At 44.9% G+C, this 22331-nt stretch overlaps 1 non-coding gene across 1 annotated transcript; it reads right to left on the bottom strand.

Moving 5' to 3' along the window:
* Positions 1-22259: 22259 nt before the first annotated feature.
* TRNAV-GAC (transfer RNA valine (anticodon GAC)) lies at positions 22260-22331 on the bottom strand. Its single transcript has one exon. It is a non-coding gene; the product is annotated as a tRNA-Val (tRNA).

Raw genomic sequence — 22331 nt, 5'->3', positions numbered from 1 at the left:
AGTCCGGGCGGAGTCCGCTTGCGGTTGACGTTGTCGGCGGAGTCCGGCTCCCGTAGGAGTCCGGACAAAGGCTGCTTGCAGCTGTTGGAGTTGAGGACGAAGCCCGGCTCCCATAGGAGTCCGGGTGGAGTTTCCCTGCAATTAAAGTCCAAGGAGAGGTCCGACTCCCGTAGGAGTCCGGGCGGGGGCTTACCAGCGATTGGAGTTGAGGATGGAGCCCGGATCCCGTAGGAGTCCGGGCGGAGTCCGCTTGCCGTTGATGTTGTCGACGGAGTTTGACTCCCGTAGGAGTCCGGACGAAGGCTGCTTACAGCTGTTGGAGTTGAGGACGAAGCCCGGCTCCCGTAGGAGTTCGGGTGGAGTCTGCTCGCTGTTGAAATTGTCGATGACGGAGCCCGACTCCCGTAGGAGTTCGGGCGGAGTTATCATGCAGTCGATCCCGCTGAGGACTTCGGCTGTGGATATTTTATACCCAACACCAGTCCCCCTACTTTCGAGTTTGAATTTCAAATGAAGGAAGTACAGAGAGAGAGATGGGCACAGCCGAAGCTGCCCCTTCGAATCCTGCACACTGTCGCCTCCAGATATTTCGGCATTAAATGTGCGCGTGCCGGAGTCTTTTTGAATTGGAGCGGTATGAGGGGACGCTTCGAAATTCTCGCAGGTACAGTGGTCTAGGTACGGTGCAATTATAATCCTGCCAACCGTCAGCCGCTTTTAGCCGCCTGCCAGAGGAGAGTGGGACACGTGTCGGATGCGGACAGGCCTGGGGGGATTCGCGATCATTATGGCATCGAATCCCAGGGTCTATTTAAACCCGTCTTCCCACCTTTAGGCATCCTACTCCGTTCCTGAGTTCTCACCAGCGTCTGTCTTCTCTTTGAGAGCCCTGCTTCAGTGAGCGTCTTCTCGAGCCGTAGGCGTCTCCTGTTTTTCGTCCCTCAGGTCCCTCAGAGTGATATAGGTTAGTGCCAACCTTCTTCTCATCACCTAGGGATTTCATTTCTGTCATTATTTTTCTTGCATCCCTCCGAGTTAATCTGTGGTCTCTCATTCCCCTTTCGGTCCGTCTTCTTAGGGTCCTTTAGATCCCCCCTTCGAAACTACTCAAAATGTCCTCTGGCTCTTCTGCTCCCTGCAGTTCTGAGAGCTCTTCCACCTCAAACCCTCAGGTTCCCGTCTCTGTAGACGAACCTGCATCTGGGGCCGGGCCCCGTCCGGTTTTCACGCCGGGCACCATTCCGTGTTCCTTGACCTCGGAGGAACTCCTTCTGATAAGGGTTCAGTATGGAGTTCCTCCGGAGTATGACTTGGAACTGCCAGGCCCTTCTGACCGGGCCAGTAATCCTCCACCTGGTCGCTTCTGTTTGTACCAGGAAGCATTCCGTGCCGGACTCCGGCTTCCACTTCCTTCTTTTGTTGCCGCCCTCTTCCATTTCTTAGACATCTCCTTGGCTTCCGTGGCCCCAAATTCTTTTAGGTTTTTGATAGGATTTCTCTCCCTCTGCCACGTAGTCGAGGTCCAGCCGTCTCTCTCCTTGTTTAGGCATTTTTATACCTTCAAGCGCCATCCTTCGGCGAAGGATTGGTGGTACTTCTCCCCCCAGTTCGATAAGAAGGGGTTGCTGAAAGGCGCTCCTTCTTCAATCCATAATTAGAAGGGAAAATACCTCTTCGTCCACTGCCCGACCCTGGAACTGGGCCTGCCCCCTTGGGGCTCTCTGAGGGATTCTGTCCGTCGGACTCCCAGCCTGGGGGAGGACGACCTCCAGGCCGCTCAGAAGCTTCTAACTTATCCCGCTCCTTCCCTTCCTAATCTTCTGAGGGAGCAGCTTCTTTTCAACGTCGGCCTGAGCCCCGAGGATCCAACGAGTATTCATCTTATCTTTTCTTTTCTTGCCTTTCTTCTCTTTTTCTCTTTACCTCTTTTTCCTTCCCTTTCTCTTTCTTCTTCTCTTCTTTTTCTTCTTTTCTCTTTTTTTTTTTTTTTTTTTTTGACTTCTGACTCTTGATTGATTGGTGTTGCTTCTTTTTCCCCTTTTTCTTCTCTTTTTTAGGAATGGACGTCGAAGCAGCGCGGATGCTCGCCAGGGGCATGAGGGCTCAGAAGAGAAAGGGCGCTGGGACCTCCGGATCGGCGAAGAGGGCCAGGGCGGAGGAGACGAGCCTGGTTGCACCCGTCCAGGCGACCCCGGCCATCGACATTCCCTCAGATGTCGAGCCAGTGGCCCCCCGGGCCTCCTCGAGGAGCCCGCCGACTGGGGCCCCCGCTCTGGGGGTTCGCTTCACGGAGGCACCCGCCGTGGGGAGGAGGAGGAAATCGATGGCTCGCAGGATGAGTAGCCACCGAACTACTGCAGACGAGTCCCTCTGCTCCGAGGAGGGGTCGGAGAATCCTTTCAATGATAGAGACCTGATCAGGCGGCTGATCGACGGCTGCATTCTATCTGACGTCGTGGAGAGGATCGACCGCACCGACCCTGAGCAGCGGGCTTGGGACTCTTTGGGGTCCTTCCTTGAGGTAAGTGGATCTTTATTTACACGGCTACTTGGCCTTTGTTCTCATTCCCCAGCCGCCCTTGCAGATTGGGCACCAGCTCTTCGCCTATATCGAGGCGGTGAGCCGCACGAGGAGGGACATCCTTCAGGCGGAGGAACGCTGCCAGGCCGAGGTTGCTCGCCTCCAAGCAAAGACGGCCGAAGTCGCCGCCCTCCAGGAGGCCCTGGAAAGGGAGAAGCAGGCCCGGGAGTAGGAGAGGCAGATCTTGGAGGAATCGGTGAGGAAGGCAGAGGCCGAGGTCGCCCACTTGGTCGAGCAAACTCCGGTCTTGGTCTCGGAGGCCAGAGCTCTTACGGTGGAGGAATTCAAGGCCTCCGCGAAGATGAGGGACTTGAACATCCAATTCGGCAAGGAAGCATTCATCAAGGGGTTCGATCTCTGCCAAGAGAAGGTGGCCAGCAAATTCTCCGAGCTCGACCTCGGCTTTCTTGAGGAGTCTAAAGACGAGGCCGGTCCCTCATCGGCCGCCACTGCTGCCGCAACCCCCGCGTCGAGTTCTCCACCCCCCGCCCCTGAGGTTTGAGACCTCGGATCTTTGTACCTTTACTTCATCGCAATTTTTCTTTTCCATTTGTCTTCTTCAAAAATCATTCAATAAAGTCGAATTTCTTGTTATGGACGGCTTCTCCTTCCCCCTTCTCCTTCTTTCTGCTTTTCTTCTTGCAATGAGTCGTTCTTTGATGCTTTTACCTTCCGATGGCAGTGTCCTGCAGAAGTACTCCCCTTGCCCCTGGGGGTCCCACTGAAATTGATGATCCAGCGGTTGAAAAAGGAGGTCCTTCACCTGATGAAGAAGTTGAAGAAGATGGAAGGCGAGCTCCGCAAATCGAGAGAAGGCCATTCTGAAGCCGTCGCTGAGGCCGCCCACTTTCGGAGTCTCCACGTGAAGGCGATCATGGATTACAACCGGAGGAAGGTGAACTTCGCAAAGGAACTCGAGGAATGCAAGAAAAGCACCAGCGACCGAATTTGGGCTCAAGAAGCCAGGATCAGCGCCCTTAAGGTGGAACTGTCAGCTGCGAAGAGGAAGATCGGCCAGCTGGAAGGAAATTCATCCCGGCTCTTGGCCCGGGTCGATGATGAACAGAAATGGTCGCAGAAGGTCTCCGACCTTCAGAAGCAGCTTCAAGACGTCGAGATGAGCCACGACGTGCAGCGGGCTAGCTGGTGCAGGCAGGTGGAAGAGTATAAAGGGAGATTCCGGATGGCGGCCGACGAAGTCATTCATCTCCAGAGGCAGCTGGCTAACAGGGCGCAGCTTACTTCCGCCCAAGATTCTGAAGAGCTCCAAGCCCTAAGAGGCACTGTTGAGGGGATTTCTGTCTCCCTCGGGGAGAAGACAGCCGAGCTGCAACAAGTGAAGATCCAACTGGCACTTGAGCGGCGGGCCATCGCAGACGCGAAGGCGGAGTCCGAAGTTTTGAGGAAGAGGCGTCGAGAGGCGGAGGCTAAGAGCCAGCAACTTCGTCGGGCGCTCCAGGACACGCTGCGGAAGAGGGAAGAGCTAGAAGGAGAAATAGAGAATCTGAGACAGTCCTGGTTGAGGGACGGAATAGATAACTCTAGGTCAGAGAGAGCAGGACCTCCTTAGAGCTCTTTTTGTCTTTCTGTCTTATCATGTAGTTACTTCCTTTTTGTCGTTTTGCCCTTCTTTCCTCGATCTTCCTGGCTTTGTAGTGTGTATATCGAAAATGGAATAAAAAGAGCATTTTGCGTTACCTCGTCCGTGCGCTGCACTAATATCACTGTCTGCTGAACCTTTCTTGCCATTTGACTTGCCTGATGTAGACGTCGTTGGGAGGAGGCTTTTTCCTTTCATCTGATCTTGTTAGCTGGCCAGGTTTCGCCACCATTAACCCTTGCTGCAGAAGTCATGGATGGAGCCCGACTCTCGTAGGAGTCTGGCTGAAGTCTTCCTTGTAGGCGGAACCCAGCTCCCGTAGGAGTCCGGGTGAAGTCTTCCTTGAGCCGTAGGAGTCCGGGTGAAGTCTTCCTTGTAGGCGGAACCCGACTCCCGTAGGAGTCCGGGTGAAATCTTCCTTTGCGTCGTGAATGGAACTCGGCTCCCGTAGGAGTCCGAGCCTTCCATTTTGCTCGAGCCGGTGTGAGGTTCTCCTCTCGTTACCAGCCTGGCTGTGGGGGCGCGTTAGGGCACTGTAAGGCCTCTCCCCCATCCGGTCTAAAAAAATCGGGCCTTCGACTTTGCTCATGTCGGGATGAGGTTCTCCTCCTGTTCCTGACATGGCTGTGGGGGCACATTAGGGCGTTGTAAGGCCTCTCCCCCATCCGGTCTAAAAGAACCGGGCCTTCGACTTTGCTCATGTCGGGATGAGGTTCTCCTCCTGTTCCTAACATGGCTGTGGGGGCACATTAGGGCGTTGTAAGGCCTCTCCCCCCATCTGGTCTAAAAGAACCGGGCCTTTAACTTTGCTCATGTCAGGACGAGGTTCTCCTCCTGTTCCTGACATGGCTGTGGGGGCACATTAGGGCATTGTAAGGCCTCTCCCCCCATCCGATCTAAAAGAACCGAGCCTTTGACTTTGCTCATGTCAGGATGAGGTTCTCCTCCTGTTCCTGACATGGCTGTGGGGGCACATTAGGGCATTGTAAGGCCTCTCCCCCCATCCGATCTAAAAGAACCGAGCCTTTGACTTTGCTCATGTCAGGATGAGGTTCTCCTCTTGTTCCTGACATGGCTGTGGGGGCACATTAGGACGTTTTAAGGCCTCTCCCCCCATCCGGTCTAAAAGAACCGGGCCTTTAACTTTGCTCATGTCAGGATGAGGTTCTCCTCCTGTTCCTGACATGGCTTTGTTTTTGGAGGGATCATATCCAGTCATAATAAATCCACGCCAGGTGGGAAGAGCACGTTAAGTAGAAAGGAAATTAAATTCGAGGTGAAATCGTAAGTGATACATTTACAGTTTTCCCGCTCCTCCTTGAGGCCCTCCGGTGATGGAGTCGATGGTCCCGATGGGAGGTCGGTCCCCGGGTTGCTCCTCCCTTCTCTGCGGTTCAGGTTGAGGAAGGGCTCTTGGCCGGTCTCCTCTACCCTCAGGCCTGCGGCGGATGAATCTGTCGAGTCGACCTCGTCGAATGAGCTCCTCGATCTCGTCCTGGAGCTGGATGCATTCCTCTGTGTCGTGGCCGTGGTCACGGTGGTAGAGGCAAAACTTGTTGGGGTTGTGCTTCCCGAGGTGTGTGCGCATCCTCTCCGGCCTAGGGAGCTGCTTCCTGACCTCCATTAATACCTGGGCCTTCGAGGCGTTGAGGGGGGCATAGTTGCGGAATCTCCCTGGTGGGGAACCCCGCCGAACCTCGCGGTCCAGGTTTCTCTGCCTGCGTGCCCGGGGTGGAGTATGGGCGCGCTTATGTTCAGGAGGGGATCGAGAATGCGGCCGGGCTTCCTTTGACCTTTTCTCAACTGCGGGCTTACTCGAATCTCCCGCTTGTCGCTCCCTTGCTGTCTCTTCGTCCTTCATTTTGAAGGCTTCTTCCGCTCAGACGTATCCTTCAGCACGAGCCAGTAAATCGACAAAATCCCTGGGGTACTTCTTCTCCAGGGAGAACAAAAGATCATTCTTCTGAAGGCCACCTTTCAGGGCGGCCATGGCAACTGATTGGTCTAAGTTCCAGACCTCCAACGCCGCGATGTTAAAGCGGTTGACGTAGGCCCGTATGGACTCCCCTTCCCTCTGCTTGATGTTGATGAGGGACTCCGAACCCTTTCGGGGGCACCGGCTGCTGACAAAATGGGCCACAAATTGGTGGCTCATTTGATCGAAGAAAAAGATGGTACCCGGCTTCAAGGCTGAGTACCAGTTCCTCACTGCTCCCTTCAAAGTAGATGGAAAATCCCGGCATAAGATGGCGTCAGGAGCGTCATGAAGCAGCATCATCATCCGGAAGGCCTCCAGATGATCAACCGGGTCCGAAGTCCCGTCGTAGCTTTCGAACTGGGGAAGCTTGAAGTTTGGCGGGATCGGTTCCTGCATGATCATTTGAGAGAAGGAAGGGTCAGTACAAATATCCTCACCATAAGCAGGGGGCACGTGGCGGAGTTCTTCAATCCGTCGGTTCATCTCCTGGAGCCTCCGGTCCAGAAAATCCTCTCGACTTCGAGTCTCGAGGGTCCTCTGGCAGAGCGGGGGCAGGGATCTTCCAGGGGTGGAGTCGTGGTCCGATTGAGGGCTCTCTACCCTCAGATTTGTTTTCCCAGGAAGGACGGGGTGGCTGGCCCAGGTGGCCCGCCCCACCGCCGGGTTCTGACATTCTGGAGATGCCCTTTCCGGATGCGTCGACGCCTGCGGTTACTGCTGCTGCATTGCTTGCACAGCTTCGATGAGGCCTCTGACCTGCTGTGCCAGCAAGTCAAATTGCTCCGCACCGACCGCCGCCGCTGGAGGAGGAGGAGGAGGCTGAGAAACAGGAGGGGAGGCCGGAGCCTGAGATCTGGCCACGGAGGCCGTGGACCGTCGTGTGGATGCCTTGCTGGAGGCATCGAGCGTGGATCTCGTGGGGGAAAATTAGGAGTGGGTGTCGGAGAGATGATCGGAGGCGGCTCCGTTGAACACTCCTTTAAGAACAAGGGTACTGCGAAGACACAGGCCCTTCCTCTAGCGCCAATCCTGTTGGTGCAAAAATCTGCTTGCGTCGGAGAAGCTGGAGTTCGGGAAGCCGCGATCACCGTCGGGACCTGCAAAGGAAGTCTAAACCGGAGGTGGGGTTGCTCCGGCAAGACCCTCCGATGCTCAAGTCAGTTCTCTGCCTCAACAAGAATGGAGTGCTCGAACGGAGAATTTAGCAGAGTTTTGAGATAAGAAATGAGCTTATAGAATAATGTATCTGGGTCCCCCTTTTTATAGGCTGAGGAGGTAACGGATTGATGGCGACGTTTGTAACTGCCTGGTAGTGGGCCGCCCATAGTCAGGAGGAATCTACTGCGAAGAGTAGTGGAGTAGACCCGTGGCCATCACTGGGGCATGCCACGTGGAATCTGCCGTGGGAAGTGGGGTGCGGATGCTGTCGCATCTTGCCAGCGGATGGGAGAATCGTGCGATATCCGTTACAGGAGGTGGAGCAGGATCGCGGTCGTTTATCGTGGCCTGTCAGGTAATAATGGAGCCACGTGGGCGTGGGATCCGTCGTAGGGAGTGGAGCAGTGTTGCGACCGTTACTGCGGCCTGTCAGGGAGTGATGGAGCTGCGCGGAGTCTGCCGCAGGAAGTGGAGCAGGATCGTGGCCGTGATTGTGGCCTGGGAGTGCAGATCTGCTGGTTGAAGCTCGGCAGCAGTCGGAGTCCGACCCCCGTAGGGGTCTGGGCGGAGTCCTCCTTGCGATTGGGGTCGTGGGTGGAGCCCGGCTCCCGTGGGAGTCCGGGTGAATCCCCTGCAATCAAAATCAGATACAGAGTCCGGCTCCCGTAGGAGTCCGGACATGGCTTACCAGCAGCTGACGTTGTGGACGGATCCCGACTCCCGTAGGGGTCCAGGCGGAGTCTTCCTTGCGATGGGTGGAAATTATCGGCGGAGTCCGGCTCCCGTGGGAGTCCGGGTGAATCCCCTGCAATCTAAATCAGATACAGAGTCTAGCTCCCGTAGGAGTCTGGATATGGCTTACCAACAGCTGACGCTGTGGATGGAGCCCGGCTCCCATAGGAGTCCGGGCGGAGTCCACTTGAGGTTGTAGTTGTTGGCGGAGTCCGGCTCCCGTAGGAGTCCGGATGAAGGCTGCTTGCAGCTGTCGGGGTTGAGGACGAAGTCCGACTCCCGTAGGAGTCCGGGTGGAGTCTCCCTGTAATTAAAGTCAAAGGAGAGGTCCGGCTCCCGTAGGAGTCCAGATGGGGGCTTACCAGCGATTGGAGTTGAGGATGGAGCCCGGCTCCCGTAGGAGTCCAGGCGGAGTCCGCTTGCGGTTGACGTTGTCGGTGGAGTCCGGCTCCCGTAGGAGTCCGGACGAAGGCTGCTTGCAGCTGTTGGAGTTGAGGACGAAGCCCGGCTCCCGTAGGAGTCTGGGTGGAGTTTCCCTGCAATTAAAGTCAAAGGAGAGGTCCGGCTCCCGTAGGAGTCCGGACGGGGGCTTACTAGCGATTGGAGTTGAGGATGGAGTCCGACTCCCGTAGGAGTCCGGGCGGAGTCCGCTTGCGGTTGACGTTGTCGGTGGAGTCTGGCTCCCGTAGGAGTCCGGACGAAGGCTGCTTGCAGCTGTTGGAGTTGAGGATGAAGCCTGGCTCCCGTAGGAGTCCGGGTGGAGTTTCCCTGCAATTAAAGTCAAAGGAGAGGTCCGGCTCCCGTAGGAGTCCAGGCGGGGGCTTACCAGCGATTGGAGTTGAGGATGGAGCCCGGCTCCCGTAGGAGTCCGGGCGGAGTCCGCTTGCCGTTGACGTTGTCTGCGGAGTCCGACTCCCGTAGGAGTCCGGACGAAGGCTGCTTGCAGCTGTTGGAGTTGAGGACGAAGCCCGGCTCCCGTAGGAGTCCGGGTGGAGTCTGCTCGCTGTTGAAATTGTCGGTGACGGAGCCCGGCTCCCGTAGGAGTTCGGGCGGAGTTATCATGTAGTCGATCCCGCTGAGGACTTCGACTGTGGATATTTTATACCCAACATTAATAATGGTCTTTTGTTTCTTTCACTTAATGATAATGTGTTTCATATTGATAATATGAAGAAAAGAAAGAGAGAGGATGTGAATGTCACATACTTCTGGTACTGCCGACTTGATCATATAAATGAGTCAAAGATTAACAAGTTATTCAAAGATAATTTTTTTGATCTTTATGATTATGAATCATATGGAACTTGTAAATCTTGTCTCATAGAAAAAATGATCAAGACTCCATTTATTGGATATGGAGAAAGGACAAGTGATATTTTAGACCTTGTACATACTGATATATATAGTCCGATGTCTACTCAAGTCAGAAGTGGATACTCTTACTTCATCACATTTACTGATGATAGGTGTAGGTTTGGATATGTGTATTTGTAATTTTTTCTTACTAAAAAGCCTTGTTGAGTGCGGGGGAATGAAAGGAGGTGGAATTTTTGATGAAGGTTGAATCATCGATCGAATTCAGGCTTTCTTGCTTCTTCAGTGGGGACCTCTCCTTCTTCATTTCTAAAAGCTGAGAATGAATCAATATCAGTAGTTGGGAAGTATAAACCCCGGCTATCTACTAAGAGCTACTAGGAGCTTACTAGCTATCTTGGTAATGCTCTAAACCGTCGAATCACAACAGCCCTAGCCATGCAACTGCTGCAGAGATGGGCTTTTTCTAATCCGGTTGGAGCCAATCCTACTCTAGGCTTTGATTGTCCCTACTGGCACCACAACTTCTTGTTCCTGTTCTCGTCCGATTTCGAAAGGATGTGGGTCCGGTCGAGCCACTGAACACCATAAGGAGGGAATACAGATGACTCGAAGAAGTTGGTTTTTTTCGAGGGAGAAGAATGACAACTAGACCTTAACACAGGAAAGGGATAGAGAGATGGATGTTAGGAGGTAATGTCAATTGTAGCATTTCCAGAGTCAACTTCCCACGTACTCAAGGGCATCCCCAAACCCTTTCCTTCAGACCAAGTCATAGAGTTCCCAAAGAAAACTGTATCTAAAGAGAATACTCTCCTCCGAATGCTTCTTCCAGTCCCTCATAACAACCGATACCTTGAACAGATCCTGAAGTTTCAGGTCTGTGTCTAGGATGACCGTGTGGTACTTAGCAGTAGTTGAATTCCCCCGCAATCCTCGATGCTTACAAGCCAGTGGGAGTTTCTTTACATGTAGTTCCATTCTCTCTTGTAGCAGTCTCAATAGGAGCAGTCCATACGAGACAATATGATCCAATCGAGAGTTTAGGGTCCTTTCTCTCGAGTGCGCTAAACTATTCGCAGGAGTGGAAACTGCAGCGGTCAAGAAATTGCAATCTTCCAAATAGAAACCGGCCAATCCATGGGTATACCATGAAGTTACAAAAGTTATACCTGTAAACCAACCTCCTAAAGCGAAATAAGCACAAGGAAAGAGTAATAGGCCAGACCAGCTGTTGCTCCTAGATTGATTTTGATGATTACAAAGCAGATTGAAGGGATACAAATATTTTTATTTGAAAAAGTCTTTATGCTCTTCAGGGGCAAAATCATAATTTTACTAAAACTCTGATTTGATAGTATCATTTGGTAGAACTAATGATTTGTAATCTATTGGTAAAATTTTCATTATTTTTGGACTTATATTTTTGAAGTTATGAATGTTTGAAGTGCATGAGTCAACTCATGAGTCAACTCATGGCACAATGAGCTGATTGGCACGCAAAAATTTTCCTTGGCACGCTGGATTTTTGGCTTGGCACGACCTGTGAGTCGACTCATGAGTCGACCCACAAGGCATGAGTCGACTCATGAGTCGACCTCTGCTGATTTGGGCCAAAAAAATTCAGAAACCATAGTTCTGGCTGTTGCAACAGAAGTCGACTCATGAGTCGACTCCTGAAGCATGAGTCGACTCATGAGTCGACCCCTGCGATGGAAATTGTCCGCAACGGCTAGTTTTTTGCCCGTTTTAATTGCCTTTTATGCTCCCTTAAAATGCTCTAACGGCTCTTTTTTGCCTAAAATATTTTCCCTTGTTTCTTAAGGCTATAAAAGGTTTCAAAAGGTGAAAGAAAAAGGAGATCAACGATATACACAAGAGAAAAAGAAAGGGGATCCACAATCTATACGAGAGAGACAAGGAATCTACAATATACACGAGAGATTGTGAAAGAGAAAAGCAAGAGTGTTCAAAAGGGCATTCAAGAGCATTCAAAGAGAGGGTTTTTCAAGCTAATTTTTTCAACCTTGATCAAGAGCTCTTTCAAAGCCTTCAAGAAGTCTTCAATCAAAGTTCACTTTCTCCTCAAACGTTCATTCAACTCTTCATCCACCTTGAGGAAATCCAAAAAGGGGATTCTTCATTTGAGTAAAGTATTTTTATTGTTATATTCGCTCATTTAAGGAGCTATTCCTGTACTTATTTGTGCTCTAAACTGTCTTACTCTTTGTAAGTAATTGTTCTTGTTTTTGGAGGGTTTCCAAAACAAGGGAAGGTTGATCCGAATCTGAAATCAGAGTATTTTGGGTTGGCTTGTACCCGAGAAATAAGTGGACTAGCTTGGGATAGCTAGTGTCGGAGTTTTCGACGTTTGTATTCAGGTTGAATACAAGTATAGTGGATTAGAATTCCCAAGTAGGAGCTTGGGGAGTGGATGTAGGTGCAAGGTTGGCACCGAACCACTATAAATCCTTGTGTTTGTAGTGTGCTTTATTGTTTCTCTTTATTTCTTTATTATATCTTTGCATTCTGGTTTTAGATAATTAATCTTGAATTAAAGTCTTTCTTCTCATTCATCAAGCTTTTAACAAATACTTTTTATAAGTAATTAGTTAAGCTTAAAATTTTTAAAAACCCAATTCACCCCTCCTCTTGGGTTGCATATCTGGGCAACAAGTGGTATCAGAGCCCGGTGCTCTAGCTCTTCTTTGATCTAACAATCAAAGAGCCAAAGATCTATGGCAATCCATGTAGGTACATCTCTAGCCGAGGGGCAATCTACAAACCGACCTCCACTTTTCAATGGGTCTAATTACACCTATTGGAAAGCTCGGATGAAGATATTCATACAAGCACTCGACTATGATATGTGGAGTATCATAGTGAACGATCCTCACACACTCACCAAGATTATAGATGGTGAGGAGTCAATCAAACCCGAGAAAGAATGGGATGAGGTTGATAAGAAATTGGCACAATTAAATGCTAAAGCTATGAATGTTCTTTATTGTGCACTTGATGCAAATGAATTTAATCGCATTTCTACTTGTGCATCTGCTAAAGAAATATGGGATAGGTTAGAAGTAACCCATGAGGGAACAAATCAAGTAAAAGAGTCTAAAATAAACATGCTTGTGCATAGATATGAATTGTTTAAAATGGAGCATGATGAGTCCATAACTGCTATGTTTACTCATTTTACTGATATAATTAATGGTTTAAAGAGTCTTGACAAATCTTATACTAATAGTGAGCTTGTAAGAAAGATTCTCAGGTCATTGCCAAGAACTTGAGAAGCCAAGGTGACTGCCATCCAAGAAGCAAAGGACTTGAACACTCTACCTCTAGAAGAGCTTCTTGGATCCTTGATGACTCATGAACTTAGCATGAAGCAACATCAAGAGGATGAAGTCAAAAAGAAAAGAACCATTGCCCTCAAATCCACAGCATCGCCTGATGATGAAACGGATGACTCTGAAGATGAAGAACAGGATGAAGAGATGGCACTCATCACCCGGAGATTTAAGAAGTTTCTAAGAAAAAGAAAACAGGGGATGAGAAAGAAGTCATTCACAAAAGGGGAACAAAGCAAAGAGAAAGAGAAAGATCAACCCCTTATATGCTACGAGTGCAAGAAGCCGGGATATTTCAAATCCGAATGTCCACAACTAAAGAAAGGTCCCAAAAAGTTCAAAAAGAAAGCAATGATGGCGACTTGGAGTGCGAGTGATGACTCAAGCTTCGATGAGGAAACCTCAACAGAACAAGCCAACCTGTGCCTTATGGCACACGAAAATGAGGTAACTTCTGAATCCCCTAGTGAATTTACTTTTGAAGAATTGCATGAAGCATTCTATGATTTAATTGATGAATTAAAGAAACTAGGGATGAAAAACAAAGAACTGAAATTGAAAAATCAGTCCTTAGTGAAACAAGCTGAAAATCTTTCAATTGAAAAATCCACCCTGATTCAAGAAAATCAAATATTAAAGAATGAAATTAACAAGCTGAAACCTATAGTAGATAAGTTCACTTTAAGTTCAAACAAACTAAATATGATTCTTGATAATCAAAAAGCTGTATATGATAAGGCTGGACTTGGCTATAACCCCTTGAAGAAACAAAAATTTCTGAAGAATATTTATGTAAATTATTCAAGTAACAAGTCTACAAATATTACTTGTTTCAAATGTGGTAGAATAGGACATAAATCATACACATGCCTTATTAACAAATCTGCAAACACTACTATAAAGAAAATATGGGTTCCAAAAGGAACCATTTTGACTAACCTAAAAGGATCCAAGAAAGCTTGGGTACCTAAGACAGAAACCTGACCTTTGCTTGCAGGTGTGTCTAGCATCCCAAGGAGAAAACAGGAAATGGTATCTTGACAGTGGATGCTCGAGACACATGACTGGTGATGAATCACAATTCATCACGCTTGATGCTAAGGATGGAGGGATGGTCACCTTTGGAGATAATGGCAAAGGAAAGATCATAGGGATAGGTAACATTGGTATCACTCCCTCCAAATACATTGAAAATATTTTGTTAGTTAAAGGTTTAAAGCATAACTTACTTAGCATTAGTCAATTTTGTGATAAAGGGTATAAAGTTGTTTTTGAATCATCTGTTTGCATTGTGACTAGTCCTATTAACGATGGCATTAAATTTATAGGACATAGGCATGGCAATATTTATATGGTAGATTTGAATGATTTAGCCAAATCAGACATGCAATGCCTAGTATCCTTGAATGCTAAAGTTAATGAGACTAGTTGGCTGTGGCATCGTAGACTTGCACATATTAGCATGCATTCTCTTTCAAAATTAATTAAGAAAGAATTAGTTCTTGGTTTGCCAAAACTGAATTTTGAAAAGGATAGAATTTGTGATGCATGCCAATTAGGTAAACAAACTAGAGTTTCATTTAAATCCAAAAATACTGTTTCAACTTCTAGACCATTAGAGCTCTTACATATGGACTTATTTGGACCAACTAGAACCACTAGTCTAGGAGAAAAATGATATGGCTTTGTAATTATAGATGATTACTCTCGTTTTACTTGGGTTTTTTTTTTGGCACACAAAAATGAAACTTTTCAGATTTTCACTAAATTTCATCGAAAAGTCACTAATGAAAAAGGGTTTTCAATTCAAAATATTAAAAGTGATCATGGAACTGAATTTGAAAATCAAGACTTTGAAAATTTTTGTGATGAAAATGGAATTGGCCATAACTTCTCTGCTCCTAGGACACCCCAACAGAATGGGGTAGTTGAAAGGAAAAATAGAACCTTAGAAGAAATAGCCCGTACTATGCTTTGTGAAAGCAACCTTCCAAGATATTTTTGGGTGGAAGCAATTAACACAGCATATTACATTTTAAATCATGCTTTGATTAGACAATTTTTAAAGAAAACCCCCTATGAACTTTGGAAAGGAAGAAAATCAAATATTGCATATTTTCATATTTTTGGTTGCCGATGTTTTGTATTAAATAATGGCAAAGAAAAACTTGATAAATTTGATGCAAAATCAGATGAAGCAATCTTTCTAGGTTACTCCTCCACTAGTAAAGCATTTAGAGTTTTCAACAAAAGAACTTTAGTAGTTGAGGAGTCCATACATGTTGTTTTTGATGAATCTAATGATCTTCCTTCAAGGAAGAATGAGGGTGTTGATGATGCAGATCCACTAATAGAAGGTATGAAGGAGATCACTCTGAAAGATTCAGCAACTCCAGAAGACAAGGATCAAGAAGACAAACAAGATGAGAGAGGTGAAGAAATTCAAGAACAACCTCAAGGTACAAATGACCTACCCAAGGAATGGAGGTATGTTCATAACCACCCTAAGGAGTTAATTATTGGTGATCCTATGCATGGGGTAAAAACCCATTCTTCACTTAGAGATGTAGTTAATCATTGTGCTTTTGTATCTCATCTTGAACCTAAAACTTTTGAAGAAGCAGGAAATGATCATAATTGGATTAATGCAATGCAAGAGGAACTTAATCAATTTGAAAGAAATAATGTTTGGACCTTAGTATCAAGACCTAAAAATTATTCAATAATTGGCACAAAATGGGTCTTTAGAAACAAATTAGATGAGCATGAAAATGTAATTAGAAATAAAGCAAGACTGGTTGCTAAGGGATATAATCAAGAAGAAGGAATTGATTTTGATGAAACCTTTGCACCTGTTGCTAGATTAGAAGCTATTAGACTTTTACTTGCATATGCTTGCTTTATGAAATTCAAATTATTTCAAATGGATGTTAAAAGTATATTTTTAAATGGATATATTGCTGAAGAAGTATATGTAGAACAACCCCCTGGATTTGAAAATCATGCTTTTTCTAATCATGTCTTTAGATTAAATAAAGCTTTATATGGATTAAAACAAGCACCTAGAGCATGGTATGATAGGCTAAGCAAATTTCTACTAAATAATGGTTTTTCAAGAGGTAATGTAGATACAACCCTCTTTATTAAAAGAAATCAAAATGATATGCTAGTTATACAAATTTATGTTGATGACATAATTTTTGGGTCTACTAATGAATCCCTTTGTCAAGACTTTGCTAAGCTTATGCAGGGGGAGTTCGAGATGAGCATGATGGGAGAACTCACCTTCTTCCTCGGACTCCAAATCAAACAATCAAAAGAGGGAATCTCCATCACCCAAAGCAAGTACACCAAGGAACTACTCAAAAGATTTGGAATGGAGAACTGCAAACCAATTGGCACACCAATGAGTCCCTCATGTAAGCTTGACAAGGATGATGAAGGTAAAAGTGTAGACTTAAAATACTATAGAGGTATGATTGGCTCATTATTATATTTAACTACAAGTAGGCCTGATATCATGTTTAGTGTTTGTTTATGTGCTAGATATCAATCTAATCCTAAAGAATCTCATTTGAATGTTGTTAAAAGAATCCTTAGATACTTAAATGGTACTCAAACTCTAGGGTTATGGTACTCTAAGGACTCACAAATTGAATTATTAGGATATTCAGATGCTGATTTTGCTGGATGTAAATTAGATAGAAAAAGCACAAGTGAAACTTGCCAATTTCTTGGAGTTAACCTAATCTCATGGTTTAGCAAGAAACAAAATTCGGTGGTACTGTCTACTGCTGAGGCCGAATACATTGCAGTCGGAAGTTGTTGTGCTCAAATCTTATGGATTAAGCAACAACTCGAAGACTTTGGAATCAAACTTAATGAAACACCAATAAGATGTGACAACACAAGTGCCATAAATCTATCTAAAAATCCAATTCAACACTCAAGATCCAAACATATTGAAATAAGACATCACTTTATAAGAGAACATATTCAAAATAAAAATATAATTCTTGAATATGTTTGCACTGAAAATCAATTAGCTGATATCTTTACAAAGGCCCTTAGTGAGGATAAATTCTGTGAAATTAGGAGAAATCTAGGAATTCTAGATCCATATGCCTAAATTTTTCTCAATTTTCAAGAATTGATGTCAAAAATTCTTAGAGCTCAATTTCCAACATCTATCCTGGTTTCAAAAGCTCAAGTTTATCATTCTAAAAACTTATCTTTGAGCAAAACTCCTTCTCCCAAAATTTTAAATTTTTTTGGAATTTATTCATATTTTTTCTGAATTTTTGAACTTCATGAGTCGACCCCCATGAGTCGACTCAATGGCAAACTTGTTATTTCCTCAAACTTCCCATGGGCTCATTGTTTTTATATGGGTTGCTGTTCGTGAGCCGACCCATCCGGTCATCTTCTTCCCTCCAAAAGCCATCCTCTCTAATTCCTTTTGCTCCAAATCCAAGGAACTAGTTCGAGGCACTTCTCCCTCCTCCTCTCCACCAAAAATCGCCACCTTGGAAAGGGATTTTTGTGCTTTCTCCCATTGTTTGGCACGGTTGGAGCGTGCCCTAGCACTCCACCGTTCTTCCCAAATCCACCTCTTTTCTCCACCAAAATTCCTCTTCACTCTTTGTGATCCCTCCTCCACTCATTCACTTGTTCCTCCAAGTCTCCTTGCCTGCTACTGTAGTGAATATGGCTCCGAAGATGAAGCTTCCCCAAAGAAGAAAGTCAGTCCGTGAGCTGAAGAAAATGTCCGAAAGAAAAGGCAAGCTGCACAGTCTTCCACTGCTCCCACTCCAGCTTCAGTATCTTCTCAAGGTCCCCCTCAATCCTCCCTAAGCCCCAGTAAGAATCCTCTATCTGATAGAAAAGTTGAAACCGGAAAGAATATAGATTTCTTGTTCTTTGAAAAAGAGGGTTTTACATTTGCAATTAAAATTAAAAACCAAGGATGGGGTTTCTACTGCTCCCTTAAGGAAGTCACCTATGTTGACCTAGTTAGAGAATTCTACCAGAATCTACATTATGGAAATGGGTCAGTGACTTCAACAGTCAAGGGTATTGATATTTGCTTGGATTCTAGTATATTGGGAGAAATCCTTCAGTTGCCTAGTGAGGGTTACTCTTATATGGAACTCCCAGTAAAAGAAGAGGGGATCAGAGTTATTCTAGGAGAAACTTATTCAGGGAGTTTAAATAAATTGAAAGCAAAGATTTTATCCATTGAGATGAGGATCCTGCATCAGATGGTAACGAAGCTCTTCTTTCCAAGGAGTGGTAGGCATGATTTACTTTCCAGCAGAGATGTATGTATCATGTTTCATGTCATCACTCAGACCCCCCTGAACCTCCCTGCACTTATGATAGAGGCCATGAGAGAGACTTTGAACAGATCCAAGGCACACTTGCCTTTTGGTATGGCCCTTACTCGAGTATTTAGGAGGTTTGGAGTTAGCTGTGAGGGGGAGGCATCTACTAAGCTCGCTCATGTGGACACTTTCAACCAACACAGCCTGCACCGAATGGGATTTACAAAGACTGATGGTGGTTGGATCAAGGGATCTGAGGAGAGAGCTGAGGAGAGAGCTGGGGAAAGAGCTGAAGATAGAGCTGAAGACAGAACTGAAGGCAGAGCAGAAGAAGAAGGTCCATCATCTCCTGTCCATGACTTCAGGACAGCATCACCAAATATCCAGTTCATTCCTGATACAGAGGCTGGCCCTTCAGAGTTTACTAGGATGCCCACACCAGTGTATCAGCCAGAGAGCAGAGCACCTCAATCAGAGTTCAGACTGGCTGACGATCAGATCGAGCAGATATCACAGCGTGTGGCTTCTTTGTTATCTAGTCAGTGGAGCAGTACTACTTTTGCACCAGGAGCCACTTCTTCTGATCAGACCATGACTCCCCACATCTCCACTGTGTTTCAGATGATATCAGATCAGTCCATCCGGATTCAACAGCTTGAGGACACTGTCTGGAGACTGACTGGCAGAGTTCTTGACTTGCAGGGGCAAGTCCTTGCTTTGGCCCATCTTCAGCCACAGGAGTCCACTATTGAGGTCACAGACCTTACTGCAGAGGCTGGCAGGCTCAGAGGAGCACTGGAGGGTGGATATGAGTTACTGAGGAGAGAGATCCGAGGATCGAGTGAGCATGCATCCACTCAGTTCACTGCTCTACTTCAATCTGTTTCCAGAGCACTGAACGTACTTGATTCCATCAGACTCACCCTTTCTGTTCAGTCCTTAGCCTCTCAGCGTACTCAGCCTCCCAGTTCTTCTCACTCTCCTGCTCATGCCAGAGGCAGACGGGGTAGAGGACGCACTTCTGATCGAGATCCATCAGCTTCTCATACCATATCTGATGACTCCGATCCATGACTTGTCTTGATCATTACTAGATCCTAGGTGTTAGTGTCTTGTTTTAGGATCTGTATTTTGGGGCCATGTATTGACAATTAGCTGGTTGACTATTATGAACTATGTAATGAAACAATTATGGTTTTATGGTATCTTCTTTTACTTATATTTCTACTTTTGTAATGATGTCGATCATATTTTGGTTATATATATATTCTCCTTGTTGAAATATTGTCTTCTCTTTGTTATTGTTTGCTGTTAATAATTGCTGTATTAAGGGGGAGCAAACATCTGTGATAAACTCTAAAGGGGGAGAAATTAAAAAATATTTCAGAAAAAGGAGGAGTTAACCATGTTTGATGATGTCAAAAAGGGGGAGAAATTAAAGAAAAAGCAAAATTAAAAAAAAATCATAAATTATGAGCATTTAAAGAAAAAGCAATCTATCAAAAGCAAAACTACAAATTATGAGAAATTAATGAATAACAATATCAAAAGTACAATGCTAAGTACAATGCAAATAAGTAACTTTTAAATTATTTCTTTACATATGCTCTGATTTGCTTTAAAAATTTAAATATGCTCTGATATACTTCAAAATTCTAACTTGCCCTGATACATCTTTTGAAATTTTATTTACCTTGATATATCTTAAGAAATTTAACTTACTCTGATACATCTTAAAATTTTTTTTTGCTCTGATACATCTTTTGAAATTTTATTTACCTTGATACATCTTAATAAATTTAACTTACTCTGATACATCTTAAAATTTTTTTTAACTTGCTCTGATACACTTGCTCTGAAACATTGTAAAAATTTTTTTTGGATAACATTGTAAAATTATTTTTCTTGCTCCGATATATTGTAAAATTTATTTTTTCTCTTACTCTGATACATCTTAAATTCAAAATGATCTAATACACTTTCCAAATCAACTCTTAAACATGCTTTGGCACACATAATTATTTTTTGTATCAAAAGCATTTAAAGCACATAAGTATTTTTTGCTCTGATGCTAAAACTAAAATCAAATGAGAATGAGCAAATTTTCAAAATACAGCTTGCTCTGATAACAAAAACAAGTTTTCTGTTCTATCACCAAAATCATATAATCCAATGAGCATATCTTCAAATCTTTAAGCAAATGGGCGAACTATTCTTGCATATGACCATTTATATCACATGCCAAAAGAATAATACTCTTTTCAAGCATATAAATCTATAATGCATTCATATAAATATTTTTGTTCAAGTATTTTGTCATCATCAAAAAGGGAGAGATTGTTGCTCCTAGATTGATTTTGATGATTACAAAGCAGATTGAAGGGATACAAATATTTTTATTTGAAAAAATCTTTATGCTCTTCAGGGGCAAAATCATAATTTTACTAAAACCCTGATTTGATAGTATCATTTGGTAGAACTAATGATTTGTAATCTATTGGTGAAAATTTCATTATTTTTGGACTTATATTTTTGAAGTTATGAATGTTTGAAGTGCATGAGTCAACTCATGAGTCAACTCATGGCACAATGAGCTGATTGGCACGCAAAAATTTCCCTTGGCATGCTGGATTTTTGGCTTGGCACGACCTGTGAGTCGACTCATGAGTCGACCCACAAGGCATGAGTCGACTCATGAGTCGACATCTGCTGATTTGGGCCAAAAAAATCCAGAAACCACAGTTCTGGCTGTTGCAACAGAAGTCGACTCATGAGTCGACTCCTGAAGCATGAGTCGACTCATGAGTCGACCCCTGCGACGGAAATTATCCGCAACGGCTAGTTTTTTACCCATTTTAATTGCCTTTTATGCTCCCTTAAAATGCTCTAACGGCTCTTTTTCTGCCTAAAATATTTTTTCTTGTTTCTTAAGGCTATAAAAAGTTTCAAAAGGTGAAAGAAAAAGGAGATCAACGATATACACAAGAGAAAAAGAAAGGGGATCCACAATCTATACGAGAGAGACAAGGAATCTACAATATACACGAGAGATTGTGAAAGAGAAAAGCAAGAGCGTTCAAAAGGGCATTCAAGAGCATTCAAAGAGAGGGTTTTTCAAGCCAATTTTTTTAACCTTGATCAAGAGCTCTTTCAAAGCCTTCAAGAAGTCTTCAATCAAAGTTCACTTTCTCCTCAAGCGTTCATTCAACTCTTCATCCACCTTGAGGAAATCCAAAAAGGAGATTCTTCATTTGAGTAAAGTATTTTTATTGTTATATTCGCTCATTTAAGGAGCTATTCCTGTACTTATTTGTGCTCTAAACTGTCTTACTCTTTGTAAGTAATTGTTCTTGTTTTTGGAGGGTTTTCAAAACAAGGGAAGGTTGATCCGAACCTGAAATCGAAGTATTTTGGGTTGGCTTGTACCCGGAAAATAAGTGGACTAGCTTGGGATAGCTAGTGTCGGAGTTTCCGACGTTTGTATTCAGGTTGAATACAAGTATAGTGGATTAGAATTCCCAAGTAAGAGCTTGGGGAGTGGATGTAGGTGCAAGGTTGGCACCGAACCACTATAAATTCTTGTGTTTGTGGTGTGCTTTATTGTTTCTCTTTATTTCTTTATTATATCTTTGCATTCTGGCTTTAGATAATTAATCTTGAATTAAAGTCTTTCTTCTCATTCATCAAGCTTTTAACAAATACTTTTCATAAGTAATTAGTTAAGCTTAAAATTTTTAAAAACCCAATTCACCCCCCCTCTTGGGTTGCATATCTGGGCAACACCAGCCTACAAAAATGAAACGGTCCCTCCATAACCAATCATCCACAATATCAAATAAATCATTTTCTTCTTTGGTAAATCTACCAAGGACTATAGTCATAGTGATCCTCCTATTCAACTACTTCAACCATTTTCGAACACCTCATATCATTTCCAAGGCATACGATAGTTCAATTATCTATGGATGATTTCTTGCCCAATAACCCTTAAAATGGGTTTCGAAGATACAAATGCGTCTTTTTTTTCTATTGTATTGGGCCACAAATTAACCTAGGTAAATCGATGTAACTTGTATCCATGCACTTCATATTAGTCTGGAGTTCACTCCCAGCAATATAGCCATCCCTACCCTATCACGTCAATCCCACAAGCCTCTTATCCATTCTTGTTCGATCACGGTGGGGGAGCAAGTCAAAATAGAAAAACTCATATTGGGTTTAGGGATAATCAGGCTCGAACTGATGACTTCCACCACGTCAAGGTGACACTCTACCACTGAGTTATATCCCT

Source organism: Elaeis guineensis, chromosome 4 (genome assembly GCF_000442705.2).
Source record: "Elaeis guineensis isolate ETL-2024a chromosome 4, EG11, whole genome shotgun sequence".
Classification (NCBI taxonomy): Eukaryota; Viridiplantae; Streptophyta; class Magnoliopsida; order Arecales; family Arecaceae; genus Elaeis; species Elaeis guineensis.
The sequence above is the reverse complement of the archived record's forward strand: the minus strand, read 5'-3'. Positions and strand labels throughout refer to the sequence as shown.